Raw genomic sequence first — 14257 nt, 5'->3', positions numbered from 1 at the left:
AGGACAGTTTTTACATTCAGAAATGGAATTGTGAAAAGTGAAAAATGAAAAAGTGATTTGTTTGATTTGTGTCCTCAGTACTGTTGGTTTTTGGCTGCCCTAAGTTCACCGAACCATCCGGAAGTGACAGGCAGCACATAATTTTAGAGAATCAATCCGGTGAGTTTGTTCCAGTATGATACTTTTTCTTTTGTGAGCCTTCCGGATCGTTTTTGTCCGCGTCGTGGAACTTCTGATCGTTTCTTGAACGGAAAATGTTGTTTTCGGAGTTTGATAATTATGTTCAGATTGCGCATTCTGTCCGGGCGGGTGTTACGCAACTAACAATCGGTTGTGGATGCTTTTTAACCGTTCGATGACCCTGGAGGGATCGATTCTGCTTTTCGTATAATTTTGAGCAGAAAAACCGACTGTGTTATCCTAGAGTGTTTAGTTCGAACGCGCTTCCTTTCGTTTTTCGATTATCTAAAAATACAGTACCACCCAGTACAGTTTTTCAATAGGCGTGATTTTTTTTTACGCGTTTCGTTATTTTATACAATCCGATGACCCTGGAGGGATCGGTTTTGCTTTTTACTGGTTATTGAGCAAAAATATTACTGCACAACCGACAAGCATTTCGCGAAATACTATTTATACTATAAAAAAGCTATTGTTTTCTCTTTTGATTGCCGGCATTCAAAAGATTAACTTGAAAACGCTTAAACAACAAATATTTATGGTCTATCGCCAGCTTTCTAGGCGAATCCTGACAATATACCTTCCCCAACCTCCAACTCCGTAGCACTTATGAGGGTGTCGCTGAGTCGGTGGCCTCTCATTAAGTAAGTGCTACATCAACATTTCCTTCCCCTATCCCAAGTTACGGTAAAGATGGGCGTGGCCGGGAATAGCGATATTCATGCTTTTAGTATTCTTGTTTATGATTTGAACAAGGTATACTCCCCTGCCTTGTTCTTGAAAGTAGTCAGGATGAGATTATTAAAAAGAAACATGAATGTTGCTAGTATCCAATCTACGAAGTATACCGTAACTACGCTAACGCTAACGCTAACGCTAACCCCTAAATTACAAATACTTACAGCTGTTTGACTAAATGCATTGTTTGCTTGTTGGGCTTTTCGATTTGGTAGATCTTCCACAATTTATATAACGATGAAACTAGCTACCATGATTTGCCTGCTTGTCTAACATAAGTATTTCTTGTGTTTTTTGTTTATCGTATTTTCTTTACCTGCTAACTGATCACGTACTTGTTGTTGCGGTTCTAACTATTGATGCACCGAATATTGGGTCATAGTATTCGGTCAGATATGGAATGGTTTTTGCAGAAAAAATGTTGCAGGTTTTATGTCGGAACATAATCGCTAACTAAACATTTTTATTATAGAAGTGACGAATACCAATGTTCGGCGCATCAATGTTTTTATTTTTGTTTACTTTAAAACACCTAAACATTAATACTTTCAGTAGACGTTTTCCCATTTACGGAAGCACCACACTAAAAAACGGTCCTGTATGTAACGCTCAGTGCCATAGTCGTAAAACATTCTTCACGAAAAGCTTACCGGTCTGAAGCGGGAATCGAACCCTTTCTCTTTGACATGATGTGACTAAATTCCTGACGACACTAACCGCACGGGCATAAACCCCATGTGACCAGTTTTTACGATTAAATTTGGTTGATTTTTTACAATTTTTGAAGCACCTGAACTTTAGAGCACGTTTCTTCCAGTTCCAATATAAAGATTTATTCAAAATTCCGTAAAAAATTTGAAAACAAAAATATTGCACTAGACCCCCCGACCGATTATTTTCGTTTTGGTTGCTAATGAGAGGGGACATTTTTTTGTTTTGAAATAGCTCTACAAAACACACCGTGCTACATACTTTTGCAGAAATTCCCGAGACTCACAAAAATATTCTGGAACTTTGGTCACGGTATTCCCGGGACAAGCCCATCTTGTTACAAATATCATTAGACAACGAACACGCTGATGCAAGAGATCTTCGGGGTACAAGAGCATCGAAACGCTATATTTCAGACGGTTTCAAAGGGTGGTTTGAATTTCGGATATGATACCAAATACACCAGAGGGTTGGGTTTTGTTTTAATGTTTTATTCAATGACTTCCATTCACTCTTATTCACACTCAATCCAAATATTTTAGGTTTTTTTGTGGTTCAAACATGTTATAAGTTAGTATATTTTTGTTGCTTAACTATTAAGATTATTCTTATACAATGAAAAGCTTAAAGTAAATATGTTATTTTTAATGTTAGTTGAATGAATGACAAAAATGGTTAAGAATAAGAAGAAAAATTTAGAAAAATTGAGAACCTAACGCCAAAAAAAAAATCTTGAAACATTACACTCTAAATCGAACCTAGCCTACTAGAAAGAAAGATTCAAAATTATCCTGACCACGTAAACAACGGCTCGTGTCTTCGCTAGAACCAAAACAAACATAACAATGCTGATTTGAACGGATTCATAACAAGAAAACTTTAACAAACTAACAATCTTTCGGTAACGATCGGGTTTTGTATTTTGTTTTTGTACGGGTAACGAACGGGGATTTCTGTAACAAACTTTTCATAATATAAACATAACCTTAACAGCGCGCGCGGGTTTTTCTTCCTGCTTTTGGCTTCTCACCTGAACGGGTAACTATGGTAACGAAAACAACGAGAAGCACGTGGCTCCTCCACTCACTCAACTGTCAAAAGTCACAACGATATGTGTTTGTGTGTGTGCTCCTTTTGAGGGGGGCGAATAAAACATTCTGTAACACTTAGGAAAACTAGTTAACAAGTTCGGGTATCGCGCGTCTCGATCTTAAAACTAGATAACAAATATAGCAATAACAAGTGTAACAACCTGAATCAACAGACAACAATTATTGGTGGGTTGGGGGTTTAGTGCGGGATTGATGGGGATGGGAAGGTAACGGTGACAAATGCGTCTTGGTATGTGTTCAACTTTTTTTCAGTCTGAAGCTCTTCCACGGGAGATGGTTGCGAAATTGCAAAAGTTTTGCAATTGCAGTTTTTCTACTACGGGTTTTTCTGGTTTGAACTTGTGATTTGCTTGTTGTAGGGTGGTGTCAAAGAGAAAGTTTTATCGGGTCTTGTGGTTCGAGGGCATGCGATAGATCTTGGCTTAATCTCATCTGACGGGGGATTTTCGCTTCAGTTTGAAGCGTTTGCACGTTGTGATTGGTGTTTTTTCGGTTTTCTTTTGCTGACAGAGTGGTTTTTGTGGTATGGTCTCAGTTCGCATTTGTCGGTGAAATTTAGGAGCAAAACAAATATTATTGTCAAAGTCACGCAAGGCGAAATTGGTAGAATTTTTTACGTATAGAAGGTGCAGCAGAAATTTAGCACAGATTTTTTTTATCCTAACCTAAGCACAATAAAGTTGTAAGATAAAAGAGAGGAGAGCAATGCTTGCCCACTGACAGCTCAGGCAATAACAGGTTGAGGTGAAACTTAACAAAAACTTGAACGGAAACTTAAGAGGGTGAACAGAAACGGAACAAGAATGGGAATTTGGGAAAACAAAGCATGCGAAAGTAACAAATAAATACAAAACAGAAACACAACAGTTTGACAACGTTCTGAACGCTAACGTAAACAGGCAACTACGTTCAGAAGCGTGTCAAAATGTTAACAATAATCAACAAAAAACGGAAACAAACAAAACGGTATTCCCAAGCAGCACTCATCCGATTCCGCAACATCCCGAAAGATGGCGAAAAAGGTTGCGTAACGCTTGAGCATAGTAACGCGGTGACTCCAACAAAGAACAGATCGAAAACAGACAAGGTGTAACAGAAACAAAAACTTAACGGGCTACTGTGATGCCACAACCGACGCAATGGATTCCAAAATCGGAGTATTCAAAACCGACATTCGCCAATCGTTGGAATCCAACGGATTCCACCAATCGGCGAAGGAGTTTTGAAATTTAGTTCAACAAATAACAAACACTTCCGAAGGGGATCCATTGCGGGTGGTTTCCAGTGGTAACGGGGTGAGGGGCAAACAAAACAATAACAAAACGAAAGTGCGGTAACGAACGGTTAGTGTCGGCGTGGATAACGAGTAACGGGTAACAGGCATAACGATGCTATAACAAACGCTTGAACTGTCAGTCAAAAGGCATTGCGATCCAAGAAAAAGTTAGAAAAACGTAATCAGTAATAGAATTAAAGGTAAAGTAGAAAGGCACTCATAAAACGCTTACATCTAGGGTGAAAGTGAAAAGTAAAATACTTAATCTAGTGAAACGATGGGTGAATTAATCCTTAACAGCTAAAAATTTGAAAGCCAAACCACACGAAAACAAGATAAAGCAAACTCCGACAAACGACAAAATGCGCTGATTCTCGTACCATCGAGCAAACCACTCGCCGTAATGAATTGGAAAAAGATGAAATATTTATGGTTGGAAATTGAAAAATGTCGTCAAGTTGCCGCAGTGAACCAATTCCGAGCAAAACAGCTCTTTGTCCCAATCGATTCGTTCGTTCGTTCATCTTTTTTCCCGCAGCTCTCGGTTGCCTGCCGAATCCAGGAGTCAGGAAATCGAGCCATGAAAAATGGCATTCCGTTGTTCGATTTGGCACTTCCTCCTGGAATAATGGTGCATACATTGGCTGTTGCCTTCCCGGAGCCAGCCGGAGAGATGGGAAAAAGTGCAGTTTCAGCTAACTTCCACAAAACGATGATAACTGGGACCGGGAGCTGGGACCCGGTTCGACTCCGACAACTACGGGGCTGGAGCGCAGTAAATTGAACTGTTGCTGACATTTCACGTATTCCTTGTGCTGGCGCACACAATTGTGGGATCTTTTGTGCTGGCGAAGCTTCTTCCTTCGGATCCTCATTGTATGAGGGGGGACAATCACAATCGAAAACGATTACGAAGCACGTTTTTCTCTCGTATCGCAAATGCATGCGAAAGGGGAGAAAAAACCCTGGAATGTCGGAACAGACTAAGCCTTTTGTTCGACGACGATTGATCTATCACCTTAGTAGTTTCGGGAACCGCAGAAATTAGACCGTTTAGCTCCTGCTGACACCGGCGGTATCTGTTTCGTTTATCGGCGCCAATAGCCCTGCAAGCACCCCGGATCCATGGGGCAGAGCGTTCCAAAGCTGTCCCGCGTTGAAGTCTTGGGGATGCAAGGCCGGAGGCAGCCGCACTGAAGTTGAACATTTGTAGGTGAACCGTGTCCCTTGGCTCTGTGACGGGGGGGTGGGTCGGTTGATGAAGAGGCCCCTCGGTTCGCCAAATCGCAGTAGACCGGCTGACGTAGGAGGGCGGGGCTTCCCCAGAGGATAACTCGGCGCACCGTCTGTCGGGTTGCTTCGATGGCAACTCGCCGCGTCGCATCTAGTTACCTGGAACGAAATGGATCAAGCCGAAATGCACGCGCGTTAGTTTAAGTAGGTCTTTGGCACCGAAATGGGGGGAAAGGTGGCGGCGTCGGCGGAAGGGTTGAGGTTAGGTTAGCGTGGTGCATCAGTGTGTGTGTGTTAGTGGTTCGGAAGCGAGTGAATTTTGAGCATTTCGTTCCATTTTTTTCTTTTTTTGATACAAAATTCATGTTTTGCAATATGTAAGACCTATCGGAATGTGCGATTGACAGCTATTTAAAGCGAGGTTATACTTCAGTGTTTTGACGTTTTGTGCGCGGGTTGCATTGTGTAAAATTGACTTTAGCGGGGATAGCCTGAGCATCGCCCGAGGGGAACAGGGTGCGGCGGGTAAAATCAATTTTAAACAATAGCCATGTCGCTCGTTGGGAGCGATACTTTTTCTAATCATCTTGTGTTCGTTGGAAATGTTTGTAAAACGTTTGATTCTGATTGAAGTTGGTGTTTCATCGAAGAAACTCATCGCAAAATTGTGAAGCCTTGTGTGTGTGTGAGTGTGTATGTGTGTGTGGTCCGGTCATCCCTCTTCTAACCCTCGAGATGGCAACGGATTGTAGTTGTAGTAGCCGAATGGATGGGTGGTAGTTGCTGCGATTGATTGATTGGTTTGAATTTTGAATGATTGGAGCCAGTGTTGCCAGTATTAATAGAATTATATCTATTTTTTCCAATTTTATTTTCCAAAATTTATTTAATTTTCTCTGAAATGTAATTTGAATATAATTTGACAAATTTCATATCCAAAGATTGAAATGTTGGAAAACTTTTAGGGATTTTGGAATTTGGCTTCGAATGTTCTAAAACTGTACAAAAGTCGATCTCAAGATTTTCCTGGGATTGGAATAAAGTTGCTTTATGAAAATGTCCGAAAAATATTTTTAGATTTTGTTTTGAAGTTCAGTGTTGCCAATTGTCTGCATTTTCCAGCTTTGGTCTGCTCTAAAGCAATGATTTGTAAGTGTGTGATTTGTGCGATTATGATTCTCGTAGCTGTATTACTTAGATATCATTCATAGAATTCATAGAAGAAAGCTCTGAAATAAATTCACTAGTTTAAGAATACACTTTGGAAGGCTGCGTTTTTTAGGCGGTTTAAGGTCTTTTTTTCTGATTAAGGGTGACTTAATACATACATAACATATAATCAAGAGTAAATATGACAATTTTGATAGAAGTCGTTGGTGTTACCAACAAAAATGATCGAATATCAATGTGATTCACGTCTTAAAAGATTCTCGAAAACTATGTGCCGGTTGTTCGTTGCATATATATTTTAATTGCTATTTCCAAGACTATAATTTGGAATACCAAACAAATATTCCCAGAATAAAATTTAAAGTTTTCTTTTCATTGGGCTGAAATATATTGAATTAGGTTTAATTGTTCAAAGCCAGTGGAACTAATTTCTTAAATTTTGAATAAGTTGTTCTGTCGGATCAGAAAGTTTATACCATAACGATTCAATTGTTTCTGTAATTTCTCAATTTAAGTTTATTGTAGAGTCATTTCAGCAATTATTGAGATATAAATAATTCATATGAAAACAAAAGAAATGATTAATAATCCTGAATGTAATATTTTGAATTTTATTGTCAACGAAAGTGATTCGAAATGAATATAAAGAACATGAATTCAGTTTTGAATTTTGATTTGTGTGAAGAAAAGGGATGCCAGTTTTCGAAAAAATCATCCAGATTCGTTAAAAATTTTGATGGACTCTGAATAATTAATTTAGTGGTATCCTAACTTTCGATAAATGTCAGAACATTTCATTTATTTTGTGTAAATTGTCAGTGCTGCCTGGTGTTCGCTTCTTTCAGAAATATTTTAAGATTTCTAATGAATGGAGTTTGGTTTAATTTGGAAATGAACATTTAGGCCATGTTTCAAGAAGATCATCCAGATTTGTAATTGTGCGAGCTTTATTTCTACTCAATTTAGTAGCCGTATAAAAGATTTTCACGTGAGGAAATGATTTGTTGTCCAAAGGCCTTAAAATGTAAAATGAATTGAGTTTTGTTTTCAAGATTATTTATTTAGAATTCACTTATATGTATATTGTATGTATTTTGCATTATCAAAAATTTCAAATTTAAACTGAGCGCCAAAGAGTTTTCAAATAGGCTTTTGTTACAAGTCTAATTAAATTGTTTTATTAAGTCAATTTCATTACGTCTTTTTCAGTATTGCCAAGAGTCATGGAAATATTTTTAATACTGATTTTGTGGTTTGAAGTTAAAAATCATAAGCATCACAAGTAGTCAATTGCAGTTTTTTCAGTTTTCTGAATTGAATGGTTCAACAGGCATAGGAATTTCGTGATTTTAATTGACCCATTTTAAATAATTTGTGGATTTTCAATGGGGGGAAAAGTTGAATTTTCTTTTTGACTTTCGTTTTTAATTCGCCAAATTCTTGAAGTCTTAAAAGGTGAGGCTAAATCTGATTTTCAAAACAATTTGTTTTTTGTACCAAGTGGTCTAACATCCGTTTTATTAAAGTATCATTCTGAAATGTTTTACAAATGTAAAAATTCCAAGATGGAAAAATGTCGAAAATTTAATGGTTTTTCTAATAATAGCGTCTGTTGACTGTCGTGTTCTTTTGTTTTTTTTTTAATTAAATATTTGTTTTGGGAGTTTCATTGATGAAACAAAAATTTTGGATGGAAGTTGATTTCGATAGTTGTTTTCTAAACGCGTTGTTTTGATTTGTCCTGGTAATTGATTCAAAAGTACATTTTAGATATGATAGATGATTTTATCAGCTTTTTTTTTTTGTATTCAATGGATGTTCGACTGAAATGATTTTTTTTTGCAGATGAATGTCACAAAAAATTGATTGGAATAGGCAGATACGTCGTTTTTGGTTAAGGATAATTCTTTGCCGCCGGTTGATAGTTTTGTTCTCTGATTTTCGTTATGGAGATAGTTTGGATTTTTTTATGTTTCAATTTATTTGACAGAAATCCATATTTTGAGAAACGCATGCAGTGTTGCCAGAAGTTAACTTAATTTGGGGTTTTTCATTTAATTTCTTGAATGGCTCAATGTTCGCGTTGGTGTTGCCTGTGTTGCGATAGGACTAAACATATTTTGTGCAATTTCGATTGTAGTACCCAGTGATGCCAGAATTTAACACAATTGCTCTGTTTTAGTTCTGGATGGCTCATTTGAACCGAATCGACGTGTAAGCACAGTGTTGCCAAATATGTCGAATCAATGATTTTTTCATGCTTCGGGATTTGTTAAGTGTCCAGTGCTGCTTAGTCGGATTTGTGATTTGTTCTGAAATGTCCTCAATATATCAAGCGATCAATGCGCAATGTTGCCAGTCAGATGTCCTATTTTCCTTTGAGGGATGTGGGCTTAGGCTTTCAGAGTTGTGCACGGATTTTCTTCAGCTATATGATCTGATTGGAGTTTGTATCATGTTCTGTTTCAGTCATGCAATTAATTGTATTCCTTCTGGATGAAAATTTATATTTTGATTGGTTCAGTCGATACTGCCAGAAAAGAATTTAAATTCATAAATTTCGAATTTATTTTCAGCAATGTCTGAGTTTGCATTATGCTCCAAAAGCTGCCAGATAGGCAACTGTATTTCGTGTTAGTTCCAATTTTTTTTACAAAAGCATACAGTTCTACGTTTTGACGGAACTCCAGTGTTGCCAGAAGTGAACTCGAATTTGATCCGAAATTATTTGGGTTTTAGAATTTTTTTCAGTGTGATTTTCGTTACATGTTAGCTTCAAATTTCAACAGAAGTACTCAGTGATGTATCTATGTTCTTTCAGACGAAAGACGTTTCGTTCGGGCGTTTTTGTTTGACACTTGCAAGGCTGCCAGGAGTACTGTTAAATTTCGAAACTTTTTGGTTTATTTTTTAAACCGTCTCAGTTGTTCTCATTGTTTCTTCAAAGATTAAAATTTTGACAGAAGTACTCAGTGATGCCATCGTTTGGTTTAAGACTGATTCCAGATTTTGATTGGAACAATCAGTGCTGTCGGAAGAGTCATGAAATTTTGTGTTAATTTTTTCAATTTACTTCTCAATGATTCCGAGTGGTTTCGTTCTTCTCCAGTGATGCCAGATAAATACGCAAATTTCCTATTTGGTTCAAAATTTTGTCTAAAATGACAAAAGCAGAATCGAGCTTAATTAATCTGTATTTTGTGTAAGCTTCAGATTTTGACGAGAGCATTGATACTTTCTGATGGATATTCAGATTTTGATTTAATCAATCAGTGTTGCCAGGAATAAACTCAAATTTGGCTTCTCCTATTGATCTTCATTGTCATTTTCGTTTCATGTAGTTTTCAAATCTTGACTCTTTAAGACGAAAATTCCGTTTATGTATCAACATACCAAAGGCTGTCAGAAGTACTGTAAAGCATCGTTTTATTTTAGACGGATTTCAAATTTCGATCAAAATGATCAGTGCTGCCAGAAGAGATATGAATCTTTGTTATTTTTTTCACTTTACTTCTGAATTATTCTGATTGTCTTCGTTCTTTTCCAGTGATGCCAGATAAACACGCAAATATTTTTGGTTCAAATTTTGTTTCAGAAGTACCAAAGTCAGCTTAATTGAGCTTAATTTTGCGGATAATTCTCTCAATTTATTCCTAGATAATACTTTAGGTTGCAGAACTAACTGGTTAGTGTAGCCAGGGCATAAGATTCGTTTATTGCAGAATGTTGCCAGTTGTGCATTACGTTTTCCGTGTGTGTTGGCTTTTGGATTTCGTGCTTCATAATTTGCCTGGGGCTTGTGTCTAAACTTTTCGTCCGGAATTCAAGTTTGGTTTCTGATCTCCAAAGTGTTGCTAGAGGGTATAATTTTCCTTTGCAAATATCAAATTTGCAGGGACATTTTTTCTTGTGAACGTTTGCTTGTCATTTACGAATCTTTACGAAAATTTTTGGTAGGCTGCATTATTATTTGCTTGCAGACACAGTGTTGGCATTTTTATTTTTCGTTTAAGAGCCCAAATTCAAAACTTAGTTTTACTCTTGAAATGTTCAAATCTGGATCATGATTTTCATAACTTTATAGTGATGCCAGCCATTTGTCTGCTTTCATACGTTAAGTAATGATTTCTCGATTTTTTTTCAAGTAAACTTAACAAATTTTCAAGTTGATGATTCATTGTTCAATGTTTTAAATAATAGTGTTATTCAGCATTTTAATGGTTGAGTCTTGTACAGATCAGATAATTTGACCTGTGTTTCTGTTTATCTCAGAAAATCAAAAGCTTACTTGATTACTTTATAAATTTTTGGTTGTGTTTAAGCTCCATTGTGGTTAATTTAAATTGTTCCAAAAAGGAAAAAAAAATGGAATCCTTGCAATTATTTTTGGATAAGAGTAAGATCTTCTTGATTTTAAATATCAGAATAGAATGGATGGAAAATGGATTTTGAAATTGTTTCGAGCAGATTTTAGTAAATAATGAAATTAAATATCAATTTTGAATCAATAGAACAGGAATAGATTTAAACGTCATCAAAGCGATTTCAACGTCATTTGCAGATTATGAAATTTGATAGAATTGGACCAGTTTTTGTGTCTATAACAGTGCTGCCAGAATATATAAAATCATTTGATTTTGTGTAATTTTTTTCTTGAACAAGAAAAAACAGATAAAACGTTCACTCAATCGAAGTTTTTTTGGGATTATGATTTTAGGTTTTCCGTGATTTCAAATTGATGTCAGAAGTTATTCATGTTTTTGATGTACATCCATTTCAAAATTTTGGAAATAGTTGTAATTTTGGATCTAATTGATTTTGATTAAAACGATGGAAATGATCAAGTATAGTTAAGGGTTTTGAAGACTTCCAAAATCAAAGATTCATTCCTGAATTAGCGAACATGAGAGTTGACCAAGTATTTGAATTTTGACAGGAGTGAGGGAAGTCAAACAGTGTTGCCAGAAATGTGTTTTTGTGATCAAAATAACTTTTTGGGGTTGGTGATGCTTGTTTGAACTTGAAAGTAAATACTATATTGAGACCAAATATTTTTTCATATAAGTGATATTTTGAACTTGTGAACAATTGATTGTTTAATGCAGATTTTGGATTGTTGAATGGAATCAGAAGGCTATCTTTTGTCTTGTCGTGGAGGATAGAAGAAAATTGAGATCAATATAATTTGAAAGCAGTGATAGAAACTACAATCTACTGATTCAATGTTGTCTTTAGAAATTCTAATGAACGAAACATTTTTTAATAATTTAATACTGACTCAATGTGAAATCAACGTTTTTCTCGAAGTAGTGTGTTTTTAAATTCCACAGGAAGCTCGCTTATTTTGTTATGTTTTGTCTGGGTATTATCGAAATATTTATTTCAATTTTCCACAATTTTGAGATCAAACAATCGCAGCATTAATTTCGTGATAACTGTCTGAAATTTTGTTTCAGTGTTTTGTTTTCATCGTCTAGTTGTTGTTTAGGGTGCATGAAATTTGTGCTCATAAATATTATCAGTGTAGGGAATTATTTACAAAAAATATAAACGAAACCGCGTTTTCATGTTTTTCGATCGTACGTAATGAATTCAAATTCTAATCTTCTTTTCGCTTCTCAGTAAGCTTTTACAGTGAAAGAAAATATTTATGAAACAAATTTCAGCTAAGTGATGGGCAGCCACACAAAAGTAGAGAGGTTATTTCGATCAACAATTGAAATATTAATAAGTTCCGAACAATAAATTTGAAATTCGAAATTTTTAATAAACTTAAGAAACTGAAAAATATACAATTTGGAATTGAAAAACCAGAGAATAATCTATATAAATAAAAATGGAGTGGTGTTTGTATGTCACGAAATGGCTTCCGAACGGGTCAACCGATTTGAATGATTATTTTTCCGTTTTGTTCGTCAAGTGTTCCGACGTGTTTGTGTGTATAAAATACCAGGATATTCACCGGGAAAGTCGGAAAAACAAGCGTTAACGGAACTGTCATTTTGTATGGGACGATCCATAGCTTTTTTCAACAGCCTACTTGATGGCAAGACGAAGTTTGCCGGGACCACTAGTTTTAAATAGTTTTGATTCAGTGCCAAAGTTCAAAAAATAAATTAAAATATTTCTAAATCATAAGTAAAAATTTAAAAACAATAAGCTAAACAAAAATGTTGGAGAATACAAGAAAACTAATTAAATTGTAATTTTAAACTTAAACTAAAACATTTACACAAAATAGTTTACGAACCGTCTCTACTTTAGCGTTGACTGTAGTCCATTCTTTAATCTGCAGAAATCTGCAGAAGGTTCGAAACGTTTCAACCGGCCTCCGAGCCGAGGAGCTCCCTCCAGGTGCGTTCCTTGATTGCCGGAGCAAACCCCGCGGGCCCAAGCAACCCGTCGAAAAATACGATTCCGAAACTCAGAAAACCGTTCTACAAACATTTCTCCATTATTCATCGCGGACTTTGCTGAACTTTTTTCGATTTTCAACTTTCGACTTTTCGACTCTAATCTTAATTAAGGCACTTGATTTTCCATTTCAGCAAAAGTGAATTTTGAAAATAACCTACCTCTTCGTGAGTGGCGGATACGTGACGTCGCTGAGCTCCTCTTTTCGAATCCCAGCGGCTCCTGAAGAGACGTCCTTGCGAATGCGTCCCCGGTAGGGCACTCGATCTTTCCTCGATTGAGGCTCCCCAAATTTTTATCGCTTATCACTTGGCACTGGTCGAACGGTTTCACACTTCCTTTTTGGGACGTTCCCACTTCAGAACAGATCCAACAAACTTTCAACAAGTCACAAACTTAGTAGGAGCTTATCACTTCCATCTTCCTATCTTGAACTATTTCGAGCTACCAAGGGAGCTCGAAGGCTCCCTTGTCGAACACTGCTCAACCGCTCTTGACGATCTTCACTCACCGAATGCTCACTGAACTGTGAATGGTTTGTGAGTTGCGTGAGGCGCTTTTATAATCGTTCCTCCCTTCGAAGGCACCGCCGCAATCGGGAACGAAAGGAAGAGACCGATAATGCGTCACCGGTTTTCCATTGTTCGCTGGGCCGAACCGATCCGACTGAGACTGCGCTAGCTCGCCAGTATTGGTGACTTTCTTTTGTTCGCCGATTCGTTTTCCCCCTCTGTTTCTAAACATTCCCATGCTCGCTCGTTTGGAAGGACTCGCCGTCATCGTCGTAAAGCCGTTGCGCCAGGGCATTGTTTGCCATGCGTCATCGTCGTAAGCTACCATCGCCGCGTCGTCAAGAAAAGGGATCGGGAAGGATAAAGGAATCTCTGCTGGCGATTGACTGTGATGAGGAGTGGTTTGAGGAGCGGGGTTTATGTGTAAGCGCACGCGAGCTCGTTCCCAAGGACTTTCTCTGTCCGTTACCGTCGTCGACTTGTGAGGGAATCCAAGATTCGGTTTAGGGGACGACTTGGCTTTTCTTAGTTTGGTTGAATCTGGGTTGGGAAGCGCTAGCTATTGTTAGCGGCTTTTGATTTCGTTTCGATTAAATTATGCAGCTGACAGTTGGGTGATTGGGTAAAACAGCATTGGATTCTTTGGGAATAAGACGTGCCACTGTTCAGAGAGGGACAGTTTCATGGGAAAGTGAAATTGGTGCAACACGGGGGAAAATCACTGTGAGGCGATTCCGGTTTTTGGTGGGGTTGATGGATTTTTCCTGAAAGATTTCTACTGGTCATATAATTAAAGCTTCGAATATTTCATTATGCGAGGAAATTAATCATTGAAAATTTATCGTTTAGTTATCCCAGTATGAAACTATTATATAATCATATTCTTTGTTTTTCATTCATTGGAGACACTA

General features: G+C 37.2%; 1 long non-coding RNA gene across 1 annotated transcript; it reads right to left on the bottom strand.

The window, feature by feature from the left end:
* Positions 1-2099: 2099 nt before the first annotated feature.
* Positions 2100-13362, bottom strand: LOC110675596. The gene is made up of 2 exons (XR_002499640.1): positions 12996-13362; positions 2100-5409 (listed from the first exon to the last, which is right to left on the bottom strand). It is a non-coding gene; the product is annotated as an uncharacterized LOC110675596 (long non-coding RNA).
* Positions 13363-14257: the final 895 nt, after the last annotated feature.

Source organism: Aedes aegypti, chromosome 2 (genome assembly GCF_002204515.2).
Source record: "Aedes aegypti strain LVP_AGWG chromosome 2, AaegL5.0 Primary Assembly, whole genome shotgun sequence".
In the NCBI taxonomy this organism is placed as follows: Eukaryota; Metazoa; Arthropoda; class Insecta; order Diptera; family Culicidae; genus Aedes; species Aedes aegypti.
This window is presented reverse-complemented; position numbering and strand designations above follow the sequence as displayed.